A 16,502-nucleotide genomic window follows, 5' to 3' on the forward strand; every position below is an offset into this window, starting at 1 on the left:
CTAAATATTCAAACACCTCAACAGAGTTCAAGGAGGAAATCTGATAGAGTTTAACCTCGACCAAGATATTTAACAAACTAGATTTTTGACAATCGATTTGAAGGCCAGCCCGCTCACCAAATACTTGGTATAACTGAATTACATGGTCGACCGAAGATAAATCCCCTATAAACTGAAGAACATAGTCTGCGTATAACGAGATTTTATCAACCTTATTACCCATTTGAAACCCACTATATCTATTCTCAGAAGTTCTTATCTTCATTGCCAAAACCTCAATAACTAAAGTAAGTAGAGGACAACCTTGCCACATTCCCCTTTCTAAGTAAAATCTGATTTCTGGCCGTTCAGTACCTACTCTGGCCTGTGGTTGCCTATACAGTAATTTAATCCAATTTATGAATGTTTCCCCGATACCAAAACAACCCAAAATCCTAAAAAGAAAACGCCATTCCACTGTATCAAAAGCTTTCATAGCATTGATTGGGAGTATAGCACCCTTCTTAGCGTAAACTTTCCTGTATTGTAAATTAGCAAAGACTCGGCATGGACATTCTTTACCATAACCCTGCCCGGCATAAACCTGGTCTGGTCCGGGTGAATTATACTATTCATTACCTTCATCAGTCTGCCGGCCAAAACCTTGACGTCAGCAATCAACAGTGAAATAGGCCGGTACGATTCTGGCAAGAGGGCGTCCTTATCTTTCTTAGGGATAACAATAATTTCTGTGGCCTCCATAGATTCGGGAAGCCAACCTCTAACATAGGAAAAATGTGCTGTTTCCACTAGAATAGGGATACATTTTTCATGGTATAATAGATAGGTATAGCACTGGACACACAACTAGGGTGGGTGCACGCCTCCTAGGTCATAGTCTAATGACCCTTCAATATAGGTAGAGGAAAGTGAGACAACAATACCAAATGAGTGAAAAAAAATGATTCTGCATGTGGAATTAAACAGGATGACTTTTTTCACTCATTTGGTAGTGCTGTCTCACTTTCCTCTACCTTTCATGGTATAACTTATATAGTTCAAATGGAAATCAGTCTACCCCAACAGCTTTGTTACTTGACGTTTCCAGCAAGGACACACTCAATGTCTCAATTCACCCGATGTTATTGGGTGAAAGTTGTAGCGTCCATGGCCACGGACAGCCGTTCCTACTCACCCCACGGGGGCCGCGGCCATTGATCTGTGAGTGCTGGCCTGCATCTCCTTCCTAGGAGACACTAGCACTCACTTCCGCTCCGCACTGTCCCACACACATGAATTATATTTTAAATTAGCCCCAATCACTCTGGACTATTTAAGGGGCCCTGCCCCTTTCACTCCCTGCCTAGTAATTCCCATGTTAGTCTTTGCAAATGGTCCCTCAGTGTTATCCTGTTTCCAGTATTCTCGTGCCCTGCAACCTGTATCTCGTGCCGTGCTCTGTTCCTGAGCCTGTCTAGTGTTGAAGTCGTGTCCTGCTGCATCTACTGCCGTCCTCCACATCTGGCGCAACCTGCCCCCCCTAATGTCATCCGCCACGTCTGGTGCAACCTGCTGCAATCTGCCATGTCTGGCGCAACCTGCTGCACCTGCTGTCATCTGCCATGTCTGGCGCAACCTGCCACATCCAGCCCCATCTGTGCTAAAGCCTCTGCCACTGTCTGGACTATTCAGGTACCCTTGTGCTGGACTTTGTATTAATTGGGTGCTCGGTTTGGCCAGCTGCCTCCCTGCTATGGTGGTGCGGCCTAGTGGGTCCACATACCGACAAACCGTGACAGTAGTAACATTGATCTTTGTTCGTTATCAATATTAGGAAATTCCATGTTACCCAGATAACTATCTACGCTATCCTCAGAGTCTTTTAACCTATAGCGGTACAGGTCTTGATAGAATCCTCTGAATTCTTCTACTACTTCCCTAGTGTCGTGAACAAGTTGCCCCTTTGTGTTCTTAATGGTGGAAACAGAATTAGAACGCCGTTGGTTACTTACAATATGGGCCAAAAATTTACTTGATTTTACTAGATTAAAAATAGTATTGTTTACAACTCAAAAAGATTTCTGATTGTGCTTCCTCCTGTATCAAGTTTTCATATTTTATTTGGGAGACTTTCCATTGAGAATCAGTAGCTTCTGAAGGATTATCTACATACTGCCTTTCTGCGTCCTCTAGTTGTTTTTTAACCCCAAGCAATTTTTTACGTTTTTTCATCATCGCATTCAATGAGTTATAACTTTTTTATTTTTCCGTTGACATAGCGGTGCAAGGACTTTTTTTTTGCGGGACAAGTTGTATTTCATAATAGCACAATTTTGGGATACATATAATTTATTGATTAACTTTTTAATAACTTTTTTAGTGGGGTACTGTAAAAAAAATAGAAATGTAGCCAATTTTTTTGCATCATAATTTTACGCCATTTACTTGTGTGATATAAATAATATAATAACTTTATGCAGGTCGTTACGATTGCGGTGATACCAAATTTATAAAGATTTTTTTATGTTTTCCTACTTTTACACAGTAAAAACACTTTCTTTTCAAAATTATTTGCTTTTGTGTCGTCATATTTTAAGAGTCATAACTTTTTTATTTTTTGACAGATGCAGCTCTATGAGGGCTTTTTTTTTGCGAGACGACTTGTCGTTTTTATTGATGCCATTTTGGTGTACATGCAACTGCTCGATCACTTTTTATCAAATTCTTTTGAAGGCAGGATGAACAGAAAACAGCAATTCTGGCGTTGCTTTTTTATTATATTTTTACAGCGTTCACCGTGCTGGTTAAATAATGTAATAATTTGATAAATAGGTTCGTTATGGATGGGTAACTTTTTACATAATAAAGTACTTTGTAAGGGGAAAAAGTGGGTTTTTAATAGTTTTTTTTACTTGGGACATTTATTTATTTATTTCAAATTTTATTAAACTTTTTTTATTTACTTTTTTTTTAGTCCCACTAGGTGTCGTTACTGTGCAAACTTTTGATCGCTATTATTATACACTGCAATACTTCTGTATTGCAGTGTATTATTGCCTGTCAGTGTAAAACTGACAGCCATCTGTAAGGCCATGCCTCTGGCCTTACAGGCAATTACTAAAGGCAGACCTGGGGGCCTTTGTTAGGCCCCCAGGCTGCCATATAAACCATCAGCACCCCGCAATGAACACGGGGTGCTAGTGGGCTGAGAGAGGGAGCCCCCTCCCTCCAAAACCACTCAGATGCGGCGCTCGCTATTGACCGCGGCATCTGAGGGGTTGAATATGATCGGAGACCACCGCTAGTGGTGTCCAATCGTTGCCCTGAAGCCCGAGGCTGTTAGCAAGAGCCCGGGCTTCAGCAGCACCCCGCATGATGCGGGAAAAGTTCTTCTGAAGTGCCGACGTGAAAAGGCAGCACTTCAGAAGAACTACCCTAAACAGCCGACGTAAAAAGACTATACGCCAGTCGTTAAGGGGTTAATAAAATCTCTGAATATACTGCATTTTCTTAATATTTTGTTTTTTAAAAACAATTCCCCTAATGAATTCTTTTAGGGTATCCCATAATATCGCTGAATCCGGGCAAACCGAGTTGGCTTTCAGAAACACTGACAATTCATTATCTATCTTGTGGAATGGAAATTTCACCAAGACTGATGGAAAAATCTTATATACCTTACTAACCGGTCTCCGGCTCCGATCAAGTTCGACCATAAGAGGAGCGTGGTCTGAGAACCCACGAGGTTCATAAGACACTTTATATACTTTAACATTAGTTCATTAATGAAGGTAAAGCCAATTCTTAACTTCACCTCCCTAGAACTTGTAAAGCATGAAAATTTCTTAGCATGGGGGTTCCTCATCCGCCATATATCAAGCCAGCCCAATTCAGATGTTAAACCTATCAACTTAGTTGCTGACCTATGTGATATTATTGGATTTGTCCTGAATCGGTCTAACTCTGCAACCATGACTTCATTGAAATCTCCAATTATTAAGAAGTGGCATTTTGTTTTTGACATCAAATATCTTGATCACGCATGACGAAAAGGGGTGGATGTATACTGCTGCAAGAACACAGGTTACTCCATCAAAACAACCATAAATTATGATATACTTTCTTCGGTATCGATAAGGGTGTCATAAACCTCAGCGTCTAATTTCCTATGTACTAAAACAGAGACTCCCCTGGAAAAAGACGTATATACCGAATGGGAAGACTGGGCTATCCAGGCTTTCTGAAAGCTGCTAATTTTATCTTTGACCAAATGGGTCTCCTGAAGACATATAATGGCAGGGAGGTAATACCTAATTAAATTAAAGATAGCGTACCTCTTTATTTTTGCAGCGGCCCCTTAATGTTTTATGACACTATTTTCAGCAGCATGGTTCTTCTTTATAAATGGCCAACAGAGGAAAAAAAGAAAAGATCCTCGCTCTGTCTCCCCAGCGCCCACCAACACCCTCCCCAAAGACCGTACACATAGCTCGATAATGCACCAACTACCTGTGCACCAGAAAACTCTATCTATCATCTCCTTCTACCATCTCTCCCCCATGCAAACAAAGGTAGATAAATTAGGACAACACTAGGGGACCCTAGCCAATAATAATGGTAAGAAACACAAAAAATAAAAAAGTTTAAAGTTCAGCCAATGCTGCCGGCCCCTCACTAAGCGCCCATAGTCATAGCAACCTATTTAAAACCCTTTAGCGAGTAATCCGTCCCCATTGCGGATTTAAAAAAATCATAGTTCCTTCGTGGAAGATTTTTAATTTTGCTGGATATATGAGCGAATATTGAATATTTGCCTTGAACAATCTCCTTATGGCCTCAAGAAAACTCAGCCTGAGCCTATTTGTTGCCATAGAAAGTCAGGATAGAAATCTGGGCCTCAACGGGGACCTTTAATGCAATGTATAAAAAAATATGGCTGGAACAAACATATAGTAAAATATATTGATATATATGAGAACTCTTGCTAACGTACATAGTATGAATATTACGATGGTGGGTATGCTCTACAGAATGTAATAGTTTCAGTCTGGACTGATAACTATTAGCCCTGAAGGTCTTTTGTAGACGTACTTGGAAAACTTCCTCGGTGTAAACTCTATCTTTTCTACTGCTTGAGATTGGAAAGACAGGGGAGATAGTAGCAGTTGCCAGTATAATTCAAGAAATGCTGTCTAACTAATAATTAATTTGGCTGTCTGTAGCCTATTACAGCCCTACGCGAAAAAACGTAGACAGACAGATGCCGCCTCCATCTCCATATAATTACCCTTTATGCTCCGAAGTTGGGTCCCCTTCAGCTTCAGGTGCAGTGCTGGGTCCTGATACCGTTCAGCAGCAGGTTGTTGTATGTGCAGTGCAGATAGCATCCTGACGCTGAATGGCGTCAGTACCCAATGCTGCTACCTGAGGTGCAGAGGACCCGACTCAGGGTATGTCTGCTTCTGCTGGGCCCTGTATCTAATCCTATAACATCTGATCCTATCATGTGTGATGAGTCCGCACAGATCACATTATATTACACAGAGAGGAAACGTCATCCGATGCGATCACTGCGCTCGTCTGGCGCCTAAAGAGAATAAATGTAGGGCACACAAGCAGTATCTGTGAAGGGAAGAGTGGTGAGTCACTAAAGACAAGATAAGTAAAAAAAAGTGCCATGGGCTGGAGTGACACATAGATTTTTGGGAAGTGAATTAGGGGCCCCACCATTATTTCTTGCCCTGGGCCCCAAAAAGACTAAGGATGGCCCTGCACTATGCCCGTTGATGGTAATCGCACAGTGTAAACTTAGCTGCCTAGTAGAAAAAAAAACAATTACCATATTTGCCAAATGCTTAAGAGTACAAAGTCCTAGGCACTGCAGACATTGTACCAAGGCCAACTCTTAGGCCCCATGCACACTACCGAACTTTTCATCCGCAATTATGGACCCATTCATTTCTATGGGCTACGGACACCTTTCCGTATTTTTATGGATGTGTGTCCGTTCCATAGAAATGATCCGTAAAATATACAGCATAGCATGTCCTATTCTTGTCCGTAATTATAGCACCTGCTCCCCATAGAGCTCTATGGGCACTTCTGTAATTACGGACGGCTACGAATTTGTGCCCGTAGCCGCCCATAATCAAGGAAGTGTTGCTAGGCAATGCCAGGTTTGCAGCTGTTGCACATCATTTGTGGTTTTCTTATTTGCGGATCCATATATACGAATGCATTACGGATGCACTACGGACCATATTTGCGGATGAGTTGCGGATGACTATGAATCCGTATTTACAGACAGTATTTACAGATGGATGAAAATATGGTCGTGTGCATGGGGCCTAAGCATGCTAGCTACGCTGTTTCCGTAACTACTGTTCAGTTTTATGGGAGTTACGGAAGCAGCGTAGCTCAGCGAGTTACGTAGTTTCCGTAACTCCCGACCATGTAATCAGGAAGTGTTTGGGAGTCACCGTGAGCACAAAAGCTAGAACAGGGTTTAGCGGACCCCGTTATAGAGATAGGTGCGGGTCCCAGAGGTGGGACCCGCATCTATCTGACATATCCTGTGGATATATCACAAATTTCCCTCATGGGAAAACACCTTTAACCCCTTTGCGTACCCAGGGAAATGTATGATACTGGTGCGAGGGGGATGTATTGAGCACGCTATCGCGCTCCATATGCTGGCAATCGCACTGTTTCTGGCTGTTTAACATCTAAAATGCTGCGGCCAATCACTGAGGCATTGAAAAGAGGGGGACAGTCCCCTGCGACTGCTCATCGTCCACCCGCAACGAGATCAGGGGTGACAATGGTTGTCATGGCAGCCCAAGAGCCTAATGAAGGCCCCCAGGACTGCCTTCACTCTGCCTCTGTTAAGCCCTGCCTGTCCCTCTGTTAAGCTCTGCCTGTAAAAATGATGATCGCTGGTTCAAGTCCCCTAGGGGTAATAATAAAAGGTGTAAAAAAAAAAAGTGAAATTAAGTTTTTCATTTCTCCTGAGTCTCTTAGGGCTCATTCAGACGAGTGTGTATCACGACCATGTGACAGCCGTTATTTTAATTGGGCCATTCACACGATCGTTATTTCAACGGGGCGTGTGAAGTGTCCGTGAAAAAAATCGGACATGTCCTATTTAATACGGCATCCCTCCGTAGACTCTAGTCTATGGGAGATGTGTGATAACGCGTTCCGCACGGGTGCACCTCGGACATGAAAAACTGTAGTTTTTCATGTCCGAGGTTGGCCACGTTCGTGTGAATGTAGCCTTAAAGAGTCACCACATTATAAGTGCCCTATCTCCTACATAATTTGATCGGTGCTGTAATGTAGATAACAACAGTGGTTTTTATTTTGAAAAATGATAATTTTTGAGCAAGTTATGAGCAATGTTATATTTATGCTAATTAGTTTCTTAATGCCCAACTGGGCGTTTTTTAACTTTTGACCAAGTGGGCGTTGTAAAGAGAAGTGTATGACGCTGAGCAATCAGCGTCATACACTTCTCTCCATTCGTGTCTATTTGTACTCAGCACAGCGTGATCTCGCGAGATCACGCTGTGCTGTCACATACACCCACATTAACTTTACTGAAGTGTCTTGAGAGTGAATAGACATCACCTCCAGCCAGGACGCGATGTCTATTCACACTCCCGACACTTCGGTAAAGTTTGTGTGGAATTTACACAGTACAGCGAGATCACGCTGTGCTGTCATTCACAGCGTGATCTCGCGAGATCAAGCTGTGCAGTGATTAAGTCCCACACAAACTTTAACAAAGTGTCGGGAGTGTGAATAGACATTGCGTCCCGGCTGGAGGTGACCGACAACCGACAACATTTTTAATCAAGACCTTGTACGGAGTTGGCATCATATTTGGTATCGCCGTAGCTCTTTGAATATGAGGATGGAAAAACGACAAAATTGCTTGGCCATTAAAGCCCAGAATGCATGCAGGGGGAAGGGGTTAAATGCTCTGCAGCGCTTCCACAGGGGATATAGAGCATTACACATTTCAAATTGAAATCAACGTGCTAACCGTGTAAGGTGTGGACGCGTTGGGTCTTCCAAAACATGAGACACTACTTGTAGCCGCTCTCAGTTGTGCTTCTCTACACCTAAACTTATCTCAGTTTGTATCTCAGAAGATTCTTCGGCGCACAGTCGCGACAGGGTATATCACAATAAAATTTCCCTACAATCCCCACTTCCAGGTGCCAGATAATGAGATGATGGTTGTTTTATTAGACATAGCTTATTAGTGTGAACACGTTATAGGGGATCTGTCGCCGGGACATAGGGCAAACCGTGTACTTGCTTTAGAAACCATGACAGCGGCAATATTTTCGACTGTACCCGCATCCGAAGGATGCAAATACAGTTGAAAACTATGGCTGAGCAGGGAGTCATCGGCATTATTTGAACTGCCATTCTCTATAGTAGGCCTGATGAAGCAGGCGTCTGGTTGCCACAGACAGGACGGGACGCAGTGCTCAAAATACAATGGTGGATCATGGAGCCGTCAGCTCCCTGCTGCAATATTCACACTGTGATACCTGCCATAAACGGCTTTGCGCAGACAGGCACAATGCAGTGAAGTTATTGTACCTGCCTGCATCAAGCAACACACTACAGAGGCCAGATGAGACCTGCTGAGGTATCTCCCTCATTTGACATGGGAACAGGGCTAGGGTGAGTTTATTTTATTAGTTTTAGGATGCACTATGGGAGCTTTATACTGTGTTGAGAGGCACTATGAGGGCATGATACTGTGTGAAGGGCACTAAGGGGGCATTATGCGGTGTGAGGGCACTATGGAGGAATAATTTTGTGTGAGGGGGCACTATGGGGGCATTATATTGTATGGGGTGGCACTATGGGGGCATTTTACTGTGTGGGGGCACTATGAAAATAATATACTGTGTGAGAGGGTGCTATGGGGCATTATACTGAGTCGTGGCACTGTAGGGGCATTATACTGTGTGTTCGGCATTTTTTTACCTCTTACCGGAAAGTAGGGGCTCACTCATGACATTGCTGAACTGGGCACGCCAATTTGTTAAAAAAAAATACATCCTACTCGGATGATTATGTAAGGTGCTGCAGATGCATCTTGTATATAAAATTGTATGAAATTTAGCCATCTACATGTACTCGTAGCCTATGGTGGTGTTCTATATGAAGTTCTATATGGTAAAACAACAAATCCCGGCCTGCTTGCTTGGATTCAGGTCTCATTACTCTTTTTTCAGAACGAGTACACACAAATCAGATCCTAATCTGAACTCCACTTATAGTTGGCATTAAGTCTTAACATTGTCCTTCCCTGACCAGCAATATTTTCCCAACACTTTACACTCCACCAAAGGCATATTGTAACTTGCTCCATTGTGCTGGAACCACCAAAAGTAAGAAGAGAAGCTTTGTGACAAGTTAAACAGACTGGAACTTGTTTGTTTGTTATCACGATGCTTGTGAGACATTCTCCACCTGTGTTCCCTCATGGACAAAATAAAGTATCTGACCCTGCTACCTTAGGGCCAGTTCAGAGTTTTTTGGAAACAGCGTCAAAATCAGCACCGAAAAATGGCCGAAACTTTCTCTCGTTGATTTCAATGAGAGGCAAAGGTGTTTTTTTTCCGTGGTGGCTTTTTAGCCACTCGCAGGAAAAAAAGTGGCATGTTCTTTCTTGCCACGGTTCCGCCTCTGACCTCCCATTGAAATCAATGGGAGGCAGAAAAAGTGTTTTTGGTTGTGTTTTTTTGGCCACAGCGCTCAATGGCTGCTGACGAAAAATGCAGTGAAAATAACGGCAAGGAAGCACAGGCAGGTCAAAATCTGCCTCAAAATTCATGAAGTAGTGCCCCTTCAATTACGTACACTAAAAGGGACAGTTAAACCTCTCTAGGAGTCAATTTGACTTTTTAAAGTGGATGGCAATAAGGCCCTCTTCATATGTAGTAGTAATAATAATAATAATAATAATAATAATAATAATCTTTATTTATATAGCGCCAACATATTACGCAGCACTTTACAATTTACAATGTACACCTTTGAAAACTTTTTTTTTTTAAATAAAAATGTATATCAGTGTGATTGGCGCAACTTTCTATTTAGTTTTTATTAAAATATTTTTACTTTTTGAGATACAGCTGCTTTGTATCCTGTATACAGAGCAGTTGTATCGTGCCCTGAGACCTGAAAAGGTCAGGTCCGCGGGACTGACGGGTTCAGTGTCAACGGGTGAGACACGCAGGATCCACATGTAATCTATCACATCCAAGTTATGAACTGAGATGTGATTGGTAACAGCTCGATCCTGCATGTCGATACCTTTTTAAAAAAAATTACGCATACACACTCCGTCATATGAACAGGGCCTATCATTGACTCCTTGGATATGCCTAGGCCTGCCATATGCAGATGCCAAGTACAAGTGGCTAGTTGCGTTCCTGTTTTTCATAAAGTGGCTAATACACAAGAACTGATACTTGAAGTAGTAACACACAATAAGGCAGGGTTCACACATGTACCAGTTATAAAGGCATGCTATTTACACTATATTAAGCTCTGGTACCCAAGTTGACATCTTAGGGCCAGTTCACACAATTTTTTTTGACAGACGGAATTCCAGACAAAATTTTGAGGCAGAATTTTCTGCCTGCAAAAAACTCTGTGTGAACATAGCCTTAACATTTCCCTGCATAGGAATACATGGCTAGCCACATCTTCCCCTACAGGTAATAGCTGGTGGATCCACTGGGAAATTTAATCAGAACAGAGGTTAAATTGATGATAACCACTTTACAGGCCGTGTACTTTAAAAACAGTTAATAATCAAAATTAAAAAGAATAAGCAACTTTCATATGGTCTTGATCCTAACACATCATCAAACAAACCCTGTGTAGTCTGATTCTGCAGTCATGTGTCACCCCCTTCCATCTAACCCCCTCTTCTACTGTCTGAAGGTTAGAAAAAAAAGGCAGATAGAAGAAGCACATTTCTGCAGGATCAGGTTACACACAGCTTTGTTTGTAGTCTGTGAGCATAAAGACACATATGTCCACATAGGAGCTGTATACACAAACCAATAATATTTCTTAATAAGACAATTTCCACAGTTGCTTTGTTTTTTGATGCATTGGAGCAATAAAAAAAAGTTGGTTACAAGAGTGCACATATCTTTTATGGTACTGACAAACTGCAGGACCCAACCCAAAGTTTGCCCATTCAAACTCTTACCAGAAATCAATAAACTGCAAAAAAAAAAGCAGTCATTCATTCTTGTAACCGCTTATTTAAAAATGGTAAAAGAACTTTAAAACTGTAAGAAAACGCCTTTGTAATACGTTTTATGAACTTTCAGCTACAAAGTCACGCACAATTCTGCCCCACCCTACAGCTGTGGCTTTATCTCTAAGCATTAAATCAACTATAACCTACACATTTCCCAAGACTAGTAATAGAGTTCCTCTGTTTAAAAGATATTAAACAGTATGGAATATATTGACTGAGACTTGTACTAGCGCCTAGTGGTCTCCATGAGTTTCTAAACAGGTTAAACTAAATATCTAGAATGTATTTCTGTTACTTATATAGCGTCAACATATTCCGCAGCGCTGTACAGAGGTCCTTACTTACGGTCTCCACTGGGGCTCACAGTCTAACTTTCTAAATTCCCAATCGGTATGTTTTTGGGGTGTGGGAGGAATCCAAAGTATCCACAGGATACCTACACAAACACGGGAGAACATACAAACTCCATGCAGATGTTGTCCTTGGTTGTATTTCAATAAAGGACCCCAGTACTGCAAGGCAATAGTGCTAACCACCCCTCAAATTTAAACAGCTACAGTCCGAACAACTTGATCAACATTGACTCAATCCAGTGACATTTTAATCCACCGCAGCTTCTGAACCAATAGACAAAACTAAATCCAAGAGCTACAGAGAAGGCAATGATATATTTCTTATAATTATATATATAAATAAAATCTAAACCATCTTCTGAATCAATAGAGGTAAAACAAAGTTCTATAATACCGCCCATCCCTTGGTTGAACTTGATGGACATATGTATTTTTTCAACCGTACTATCTATGTAACCAGCAGCAGTTGTACAGTCAGGTTTATACTTATTTTACCACTCTTCGTCATCGTATGTAAATTGCAATAAAACTCAGTTCAAGCACGTAGCTTTGTAAGAAAAATCTACAAACTATTCCAGTGGCTTTCAAGTAAGCACAGTCCTGAGATGAGGATTCATTTTTATGGACTTCATAAATAACCTTTAGCCATTGTATTAAATAGTTGTAATCTTTTACCATCAAACAATAAAATATTTCCTTCTCCAGCAAGTTAAACATTCTTAAGTTACACTCTTTTGTTTTTGTTGATTTTTTTTTTCACAAAATGTGCCAAGGAAACATGCTCATGCCAATACATTTGTAAAGCTTTCATGTGCAGGTACATCACCTCATTCAAAAACGCCCTAGATCCGAGACATCCCAGAAGAGTCAGCAAGCAACATTTACTGGAACTACTAGTCAGGCGTCTGGGCTTGATACTATATTGCCGCGGGCAGCTCGACAGTGACCAACTTCTCTATCAGAAAAGATCTTGAGTAACCACTATAAAAAAATAAGCCTTAATCACAGCTACATTTTGGATAGCTATTGTCTTGATGTCAAATTACCCTTAGTAACAAGAGTAAATATGAATACACCTGTGCCCCAGGATTATATGGTGAGTAGAGCCAGCCTATAAAGATAACCTCAACAAACAACCAATAATTTCAAGCTGTTGGCATAACCTGCAGGTGCCCCTTTAATGCCAGGATCACAGGCATGATAGGCTCTGGAGCTTTATCCCAAATCTTTAGACTAGCTGTGGAATAAGTATCATACCTGTACTCAAGTGATATGTATTTTCCTGCAGAACCAGAAAAAAAAAAGAAATAGATTCCCTCTGCGGCAGAGCAGGTAGTTAACTCAGTTAAGGTGGATGTGTCCCGCAGTCTGCTGTGCATCCAAACACACTACTGTCAGTGCATGTCCGGAAGGAGAGGGGTGCAAAGTCCCTGATGTCATTGAGCAAGGAGGGGCCAGGAATGCACTGCTCACCCATGTAATGTGCTGAAACCTCAGAAGCAAACATCATACATAGAGACAAAGGGTTGGGCTGGAGACATGTTTAACCTATTCTGACAAAGGTGTAAAATGTTTCCTCATTGCACAGCCAACTGTTACTATGTTCCACTACTTTCTGCCAGATAAAACGTTCTAAATTTATTTCGCTTTCAGTTGTGATAGAGAAAAGAGGACTCAACACAGACACATTCCTGTTATCTTTACAGAACATGTATTCAACTTTGTACAGATATGTCTACGAATAAACTAATCCCATGTTAATAAGAAGTTTAACCTAAAGGGGAATTCTAGTTTTATGTGCATCTAAGGCTTCATTCACATCTGCGTCAGGGCTCCGTACCGAAGAAGCTTTCTGTCAGAATGGCGCCCTGACTGACACAAACCAAAAGTTTTACGTTTCCATCACCATTGGTTTCAATGGCGACGGATCCGGTGCCAATGGTTTCCGTTTGTCTCCATTGTGCAAGGGTTCCGTCGTTTTGATGGTATCAATAGCGTGGTCGACGGAACCCTTGCATAATGGAGACAAACGGAAAATATTGGCACCGGATCCGTCACCATTGAAATCAATGGTAATGGAAATGGAAACCTTTGGTTTCCATTTGTGTCAGTTAGGACTAACGTCGGAACGGATCCCTAACGCAGATGGCGCATTCGTATAATCAAAAGTTATATAACTTTTTATTTGCTTTATACTTTAATTCCTCACCATTTTCTCACCAAGATCCCTTCTAACTGTTAGTTAAAGGGGTTTTCCTATCAGCTACATATTTGGCATATCCAGAGGATATGTCATATATGTCCGATAGATGCGGGTCCCACCTCTGGGACACGTAACCTATCTCTAGAACGGGGCCCCCTAAACCCTGTTCTACCGCTCTGTGTTGTGGCTGAATCGTGTGATGTCCAACGATGGAAAAGAAAACAGCGTAGCTCGCTGAGCTACGCTGTTTCCTTAAGTCCCAAAGACTTGAATAGTAGTTACGGAAGAAGCGTAACTCGCATGCTATGCTGCTTTCGTAACGGTGTTTCAATACCATGGGAGTTACGGAAAGAGCATAGCTCAGCGAGCTATGCTGTTTTCATAATTCATGTTCGGAAATCACACGCTTTAGCCACAACACAGAGCAGTAGAACGGGGTTTAGGGCGCCCCGCTCTAGAGATAGCTGCGGGTCCCAGAGGTGAACCCGCATCTATCGGACATATATGACATATCCTGTGTATTTATCCTAAATGTCTCGGATGGAAAAGCCCCTTTAATGGAAACATTAAAACAACAATTCTAACCTGAAGAAACGGTCAGTGCACAGAGGAGCTATGAACAATTACAATATATAATTATTTTCAAGCTGAATCACTGTACAAATATAGGGGAAGATTTATTAATACTGTCGCACTGTGCAAGCAATCGACAAATGTATCAACAGGACACACGCCAGGTCGGGCATTGTTATGTGGCAGGGATTATTAAACCCCTTGGCGACATCCACTGTAAATGTATGGTGCTGGAAGCTAGTAATCATCTTCGAGCACCGTACATTTACCGCATTGTGATTGAGGGGGTACAGTGGTTGTGCCCACGCGATCACCTATGGGCATGGCAGATTAGATAAATGGCCAGCAACCCATGGCAATGGACGGGTCAAGAGAAAACGCGGATCCCCATCGTTTGACTGTAAACAGCGATTGTAGCATCACAAGGAAGAGATCTCTGTTGTATCTAATTGTCAGCCTCAGTGGCCCCCAGGGCTGTCGTGTAATCCCGTTATAAATTCACACACAGTAAGTGTATGTTCACACGCAGTTGCAAAATACGTCTGAAATTACGGACCTTTTTTCGCCTGAAAACAGCTCCTGATTTTCAGAAGTTTTTTAACAACTCGCGTTTTTCGCGCCGTATTTTACGGACATTATTTGAGCTGTTTTTCAATGGAGTCAATGAAAAACGGCTCCAAAAACGTGCCAAGAAGTGACATGCAGTTCTTTGACGCGGGCGTCTTTTTACGCGCCGTCTTTTGACATCGACGCGTAAAATAACACCTCGTGGGAACAGAACATCGTAAAACCCATTGAAAGCAATGGGCAGATGTTTGTAGGCGTAATGGAGCCGTTTTTTCAGGCGTAATTCGAGGCGTAAAGCGCCCGAATTACGTCTGAAATCAGTGGGTGTGAACATACCCGAACGCATTGGAATATGTACAGTGAGCATTCCAATACTTTATAATAAAGAAATAATTTAAAAAAGTCACCTTGGGGGAAAAAATAAGTAGAAAAAAAAAATGTAAGCACAGGCATCAATGCATTGGGACAAAAATAAATACATTTTCATAAATTGTTATAACAAAAAAAAATATCCGCGCCACGAATAAACACGATTATTTTTTTTTAAAAAAAAGTCTGTATTAAATAAAATTTATAAAAGGTATATAAATACATATATTCTATATCCCAGTTATCGGGAAAATACATACAATAAATTGTGAATATAAGTTAAGGTGTTCGGAGAAGTACAGAAGTTTTTTTTTAGGTGAATATTTCAATTCATCGCAAAATGTTAGACCAAAAAGTGATACACCCTGAAATGCCAATAACAATACCTCACACAGCAACTTAAGCGGAAAAAAAAAAAAAAAGTTATGGCTCCCGGAATGCAGCAAGGCAAAAATTGAAAAATACGCTGTCATTAAAAAAATTGTTTCACACACAGTAGTTTGGCTCTGAAGCCCCAGATTGACATGATAAATATGGAGTTCAGCCTTAATGGGGTTGTCTGGGCAATGGCCGGTTTTTCATACTGATGACCTATCTACAGAATAGGCCATCGGTATATGATCGGTAGAGGTCTGACACCCGAAACCCGCACCGATCAGCCATCGGCCACCGGCCCTGCAAGTTATGAGGTGGTTGGTGCCAGAAGCAAAATGCTCCAGCCACTGTATAGCAGCCGTGCTCCAGTACTACAGCTCTGCTCCCATTGAGTTAAGTAGGAGCAGAGCTGTAGTAACCCAACACAAGTTCTGTTGGTGTTCAGAACGGAGCCTCCAATGCAGATATTACAAAAATAAGTACAGTTCAATTCATTATGGCTTACACCTTACCAGCGGAATAATAAACTTCCTTGCTGCTTTACTTTTATGTTATGTTGAAGTGAATATCATTTGTATGCCATTTTAACATACAAGTTTTGAAATCTCATTGGCATAATATAGTAACATGGCGACCACAAAGCTCGAACAGTTTGGTGGTTTCCCCAGGGATAATCAAGGTGCTTCTGAAAACAAATCCAACTCTTCTATCTCCCCTGGTTGGAAAACAAGAAGGTTTAAAAACAATGCCTACCCAATGAAGCTGATGCTGCTGT

At 41.6% G+C, this 16,502-nt stretch overlaps 1 protein-coding gene across 5 annotated transcripts in view; it reads right to left on the bottom strand.

Moving 5' to 3' along the window:
• The window catches only part of LOC142662116 (myosin-10-like), a 428,074-nt gene that overhangs the window by 279,809 nt on the left and 131,763 nt on the right, over positions 1-16,502 (bottom strand). The window contains exon 1 of one of the 5 annotated variants that reach the window (XM_075840062.1): positions 12,898-13,008. The exons of the other annotated variants lie outside the window; for them this stretch is intronic. The gene's annotated coding sequence lies outside the window, so the exon portion shown is untranslated. Of the gene's footprint in view, positions 1-12,897; positions 13,009-16,502 lie in introns of those variants that run through there. 5 annotated transcript variants of the gene reach the window in all.

The sequence above is a fragment of the Rhinoderma darwinii genome, chromosome 10 (assembly GCF_050947455.1).
Source record: "Rhinoderma darwinii isolate aRhiDar2 chromosome 10, aRhiDar2.hap1, whole genome shotgun sequence".
Taxonomy (NCBI): Eukaryota; Metazoa; Chordata; class Amphibia; order Anura; family Rhinodermatidae; genus Rhinoderma; species Rhinoderma darwinii.